Source organism: Schistocerca nitens, chromosome 3 (genome assembly GCF_023898315.1).
Source record: "Schistocerca nitens isolate TAMUIC-IGC-003100 chromosome 3, iqSchNite1.1, whole genome shotgun sequence".
NCBI lineage: Eukaryota > Metazoa > Arthropoda > Insecta > Orthoptera > Acrididae > Schistocerca > Schistocerca nitens.
In genome coordinates, this window is record NC_064616.1 from 582848058 (window position 1) to 582854980 (window position 6923).

The 6923-nt window shown below is 44.7% G+C and overlaps 1 pseudogene; it reads left to right on the forward strand.

Annotated features, from left to right (window-relative positions):
• The first annotated feature begins 6276 nt into the window (after positions 1–6276).
• On the forward strand, positions 6277–6394 carry LOC126250213 (5S ribosomal RNA; annotated as a pseudogene).
• The last annotated feature ends 529 nt before the right edge of the window (positions 6395–6923 follow it).

Genomic DNA, 6923 nt, shown 5'->3' on the forward strand with positions numbered 1-6923 from the left:
AAATCGGTAAAATTAATGAACAATAACTGAAAATGTCAGCAAAAAAGAAAAATTAAACCCTTCGAAACACTGGATACCAGCTAGCCGCAGTCATATCTCAAAGGTAAAACACTGATCATTTCTTCTCTTTTTCATTTAAGTAATCGTAATTCACAGCACAGTGTGATGGCTGTGAAGTACTATGTTTTATTTTAGCTTTGTCCTACCCGGCCATCTAAATTAGGGGTTTTCCGTGGTTTCCCTAAATCACAGAAGGCAAATGTCGGGGTGATTTCACTGGAAAGGATTCAGACGATTTCCTTCCCATCTTTCCGCGATCCGACCTTGTATTCAGTGTCCATGACCTCGCCGTTAACGGGACGTTAAACGCTAATCTTCCTTTCTTTTTTCTAATTGTGAAGCTAATACAGATGTTGCTAGTAGCTGTAACAGGATGTGGTGCCATAGAAAGTGGAATGGTGTTTATTACATCATTATTGTATCACCTGCACAGCTCTACATATAGTGCACATGCGTCAAACTACATTCTGGAAAGCTGTATTCGAAATATGCGTCAAACAGCACTATGCACCACGGTACCATATATCTTCGGTTGGAGGCTACAGGCCATATATATATATATATATATATATATATATATATATATATATATATATATATATATATATATATCCTGTAGCCTCCATCGAAGATTGGTCTTGGCGTCCAACCGAAGATGGGTTCTTACACTGAGGCGACAAAAGTCATAGGATAGCGATATACACATATACAGATGGCGGTAGTACCGTGTACACAAGGTATAAAAGGGTAGTTCGTTAGCAGAGTTGTCGTTTGTACTCAGGTGATTCATGTGAAAAGGTTTTTGACGTGATTATGGCCACACGACGGGAATTAACAGACTTAGAGGGGAATTCAATATTCTTATATCAACAGTGTCAAGATTTTGCCGACAATACCAAATTTCAAGCATTATCTCTCATCACGGACGGCGCATTGGCCTTAACGACCGAGAGAAGCGGCGTTTGCGTAGAGTTGTCAATGGTAACAGACAAGCAGTATTGCGTGAAATGACCACAGATATCAATGTGGGAAGTCTGCAGCGCGCAAAAGGAGGTCCGGCACGATATTAGGAGGCATCCCATGACTTTTGACACGTCAGTATATATCCGAAAGCAGTTATGGCAATTTCTGAATAAATATGAAATACATTACTTGTGGCTGTTTGCGATTTTCAAAATGCAATTCTCATAATTCTCCCTCTGTCTCATGGCCATTTCTTTGGTGTTGCTGAAGAGCCAATGTGTTATAGAATCATCTCAATGCCCTACTTATCTTGCGTCACAAGGCGCTCGTGGCATACATTTTTTTCAAATCATTATTTGTGTTCTTTCTACGCGTAATGTGCCAGACGGTTGTACTTTTCCGTTTATTTTCATTTAAATTTGCTTAAATTCGTTTAGGGAAAATGACACTTGTTATACAACGAATCGTGGCAGCTGCATCCTTCGAAAATGAGGTTCAACTCAAAAATGATATTTTAATATTTTATGTTATTAAAACTGAACTAGATAAGCGTGATTAGTGTTTGTTCACAATCGTCATGTAAGTATACGATTTTCGTTTTCGTATCAGATTTATCCTCTTTCTTATGTTAAGTTCCATAACAAATGGTTGGTACACATGTTATGTTAGTCTGTTGTTTGTTAGAGGATGTTTAAACAGAAGAAAGTAGTTTTTTAATTTAGTGAGCTGGCAAAGTGTTTACTAAAGCTGTGTTTGTAATGAAAATAAGGAAATGTTGTACCAAAGACTGGCAGAATATTTAGTCACAGAAAAATGTTTTTACCGCTTAATGCAAGCATCTGAGAGTGAAATATCCTAAGAAAGCTTCTGCGAAAATTTTTGTGTTTATACTAATACCAATTCACTACAGTGGCGCAGTAGACATTCTAGAGGAGCAAATGGAGACACAAAAAATCATAAGTGTTAAAGAGAAATCTGGCATATGTACACTGGGTGATAAAAAATGTAAAACACCGAGAAGGGAAGGAGAAAGCGAAACTGAACTTCACCGTCTGAGAGGATACGTGAAGTTATTTCAGTGATTAGGAAATCGAGTCAGATTTATAAAGAAATTGACAATATTAGTCCCTTTATCCATGGGCGTTCCCAGCGAGGGGCAGGGGGGGGGGGGCAGCTGCCCCCCCCCCCCCCCGCGCCCTAGAAGATATTCGCAGTTTTTCACTAGTTTACTGTTTTATTTAATAAGAAATGCTGCATGTTATCTCGGATTGTAAAATTGCATTCTTGTATTTAAAATGTTTATTAAAAGCAGTTTTACACTGGTTTACTGTTTTATTTAATAAGAAGTGCTGTATGATGTCTCGAGTCCTTGTTTCCTGAGACTAGTATGACCTGCTCCCCCCCCCCCCCCCCCCCCCCTCCGTTGCACCGCGTCTGGCCTGGATTCATGCACTGATTCGGTTAGGAAGGATGTCATAAAAGCCGTTGTATCCTCTCCTCAGGCTAGCAGGTCCACAACTGTTGTACTGTTCTTCGATATCCTCGATACTGGCACTGGGACGGTGTTGACGTCCGAGCTGGTTCCACACATCTTCCATCGGGAAAAAAAATGGCGATCTTTCTGACCACGGGAGGACCTCAACATCACGCAGGCAGTTCGTAGAGGCACGTGCCGTGCGAGCTCGAGCATTTTCCTGTTGAAAAATGGCAAAAGAAGTAACACAGGAGGATGCTATATGTCCGTCATGTACCGTTGTGCCGCCCGAATACCCCGCCTGTCCACGCCTGTCCAAAAAAAAAAAAAAAAAAATGTTGGGAGAATGGTGGGATCTATCTCCAGGTCGCCGCCATACTCGTCGACTATTGTCATCTGGGGCAGTGCAGAACTTCAGTTCGTTGCTGAATACAATGCGACGCCATACGGCAAAATATAAGAGTTTTTTACTTCAGAGAGGTTTTGCGAGTAATACGTGTCGTGTGAAAAGCGCCAAGAGTCAGCTGGGTGGCAGTATCTGAGAAAGGGATGGCGTATTGGGGGGGGGGGGGGGGGGGGGGTCAAGGTCTCAGGTGTCGCGCTCTGCGAATTTGGACCTCTCGTGTTGACGGCAGCCTGCATCTGTCAAGAGCTGCTCGCCTGATGACCTTAGCAGTTAAGTTCCGTAAGATTTCACACACATTTGAACATTTTTTTGAACTTGCTCGACATGTGCAGTGCATCTGTGTCTCTGCTGATCACAGGCAATGAGACAGACAGTGACTTGATCATCGTTCGCCGAGTGCTGTACGTTACAGGGGCAGCCAGCTACTTTATGCACAGACCAACGCCGGAAGTGTTTCCCACGAAAAGCGCCATTGTATCTGTAAGGGACAATCAAATGAAAACGAGACAGATGGAAAAAAGAAAGAAAACTGATTAGTATTTCAAAAGTAATCGCGGGTCCACGTGTTGCCAAGGTTGTTTAGAGTACGCTGCAGAAATTTTGCTGGGAAGCCCTTACACGTCCTCCATACAGTCCCGATCTCCTCATGCTATTTCCATATTTTTGGAACCCTGAAGAAAGACATTCGTGGCCGTCGATTTGTTTCGGAAGAAGAGTAACAAGCCTGGGTACAATCATGATTCCATAGGCAACCGCAAATATCTTCCCAAGAAGCCATTGCCCATCTTGTATCACAGTGGCATAAATCTATTAGCAGTTATGGCGATAATATTTGAAATAATAAACAGTTTACTTACTTTTTTCCATCTCTCTCCTTTTCATTCGCATCCCATTTATACACCTACAGCCATACTTTGCAAACCACTGTAAAGAGCGTGTCAGCCATACTCATCATATCATAATTTAGTATGGGCTCTAAAGACTTCGACGTCGTGCGCACAATTCATATCATTATCATCATGAGACGTGAGGAATGCTGCACTTTCGTTGACGTCAGGAATCTGGCTCAGGGCGCGTTTTCGGTGGAGAGTGAATAGTTGCGAGTTTCGTATTGCTTATTGCTGTCTGTCGGATATACTGAGCAATAATCAGAGAAATACAGAAATTCTCGAGTGCAAACAAATATCTTCAACACTCTTTCACCTTGTCGGTTGTCCTACGTGCTATTGCCCGTGGAATATCTCCTGATATCTGCAAACAGATTCAGAATTTGTTGAGAGACATAATGTGCCTTTATGTCCATAAGTTTAGATACTTTCTAGATCTACGAAAAAAAATTGTTTCACGATTACACTTCGCGCTCTAAACTATGGAGGAACAACAGAAGAACATATGAAATTCACGGACCCGTCACATTAATGTGATTACCGCCTATATTCAACGTCTGCGTGCAACAACCACTCACAGACTCCAGGTGGCAGCACTAGCACTCGAGGGTGTATAAAGTATGTCTGCGGAACGTGGAAAACAGTGCAGAAGTCGTCGTAATGCGGAAATGGTGCGATTTATCTGACGCCCAAAAAGGCATGATAATCGGATTTTGAGCCAAGGGTGGAAGTATTTCCGAAACCACGGAGTTCACATCCGCCGGCCGGAGTGGCCGAGCGGTTCTAGGCGCTACAGTCTGGATCCGCGCGACCGCTACGGTCGCAGGTTCGAATCCTGCCTCGGGCATGGATGTGTGTGATGTCCTTAGGTTAGTTAGGTTTAAGTAGTTCTAAGTTCTAGGGGACTGATGACCTCAGATGTTAAGTCCCATAGTGCTCAGAGCCATTTGAACCATTTAGTTCACATCCCACCGTGTTTCCAATGTACTGTGCATGACAAAATGTTGGTATCCAAAACCGGTGCCGAGGCAACTTTTGGTGCACCGCGAGCCATAGATGACAGGGGTGAACGACAGCTGCAGAGATGTGTACCGGCAAACAGACATGCAATTGTTGAGCAACCGACCGCCCATGTGAACCAAGGGGCTACCAACAGTGTCTCCTAAAAGAACGTTACTGCGTATGGGCCTCCGCAGCAGGCACCTGGTTCATGCATCTATGCTGACTGCTGCTCATCGGCAAAGAGGCCGGAATTTGCAGGCCAATGCTGCAATTGGAGCCGACTGAATGGCAACAGGTGACCTTTTAAGATGAATCAAGTTTTATGTTCCATTGGATGGATGGTCCTCTGAAAGCAAACATCCTGCAGCAATCGTCGAAAGGGTACAGACCGGAGGAGGGAGCGTTATGGTCTGGGGAATGTGTTCGTGGCATTCCATGAGAGAGCACGTCATCATTCTGGAAGACACAGTGAATCAGTACAAGTATACATATGTCGTTGGGGGGCCATGTCCACACTTACATGCATTCTGATTTTCTTCAGCACGATGGCATCTACCAGCAGGACAACGCAACGTGTCACACAGATCGCAGTGTATCTGCGTAGTTCGAAGAGCACCAGGATCGGTTTACTGTACTCCCCTGGCCATCTCAGCCCACGGATTAAAATCCAGTCGAGAATCTGCGGGACCATCTCGATAGGACTATTTGCGCTATGGATCCTCAGCTGAGAAACTCGGGAATTGCTATGGATCCACATTCCTGTCGGTACCTTCCACAACCTCATTGACTCTCTTCCTGCAAGTCTCGCAGGCGGTCCGCGCCGCAAAAGTTGGTTATCTAGGCTTTTGACAGGTGGTCACATTAATGTGACTTGACGGTGTATAAGGCACGCCGGCACGAGATCGCTTAGTGTACCTGCAACATTTGGCGTGCAAAGATCTTTGGTATAGAGGTTCTGGCTGTATGTTTTCTGTGTGTCTGTTTTGGAGGAAGATGGCCCCGCGAACACAGGCGTACGATATAATGTGTGGATAGATCACTGGCAGACTGATGGCTGGCCGCAGAAGTGCAACGTGAGCTAAGAGTTGAATCTTAACCATAGCGTCATTTTAGACTCTTGGAGAAGATACCAGGACGAAGGAAACATTCAACGGTAATACGAGCAAAGTAGACTATTCGCTACTAATCATCGCCAAGATAGTTATTTTACTTTACGTGCGTGAAGATGTTCAACCAGCATAGCACTACTGCGGCCAGAGACCTCGTGGCATCCGCAGGTTCACATATTTCCTGTCAGAGCTTGCACTGTCGTCTTCGAAATGTTGTAACGGATTCCTGGCGACATGACTAAACCATTATACTCCTACGGAGGGTCCGTGTGGCTCGGTAACTATTGTGTGTCGCTCACGACTGAACCAAGGAACGGTGCGGTAGTGTCCTGTTCATGGATGAGTCGCCATTTAACGTGGGGAGTGCTTATCGTCGCCAACGGCCTTGCTGCACTGGTAGCACCGGTTCCCGTCAGATCACCGAAGTTAAGCGCTGTCGGGCTGGGCTAGCACTTGGATGGGTGACCATCTAGTCCGCCGAGCGCTGTTGGCAAACGGCGTACACTCAGCCATTGTGAGGCAAATTGAAAAGCTACTTGATTGCGAAGTAGCGGCTCCGGTCTCCAAAACTGACATACGCCCGGGAGAGCGGTGTGCTGACCACATGCCCCTCCATATCCGCATCCAGTGACGCCTGTGAGCTAAGGATGACACGGCCGCCGGTCGGTACCATTGGGCCTTCATGGCCTGTTCAGGAGGAGTTTAGTTTTTAGTTTTTTAGTGCTTATCGTCATCTTTTCATGTAACTCAACCCTGGAACACTTTATAATCCTCCCATTATTGTGATAAAATGAAATGATCTTATGGCGCTATCGGCCGGAAAACCATGTCTGGGATACTATTGTGATAAGAGACCAATATCGCAACATCAATGTTCTCATATAAGTCGGCGTCATATTAGGAGCAAATACAGAACTGCTTGAGTTTGCTAAGGATACTATGATGACTGCGGTCGAAGAAGATGACATCATGAAACGCCGTATTAATCTTTTGGTCGGGGCATATACATGAAGCGCCAAAGA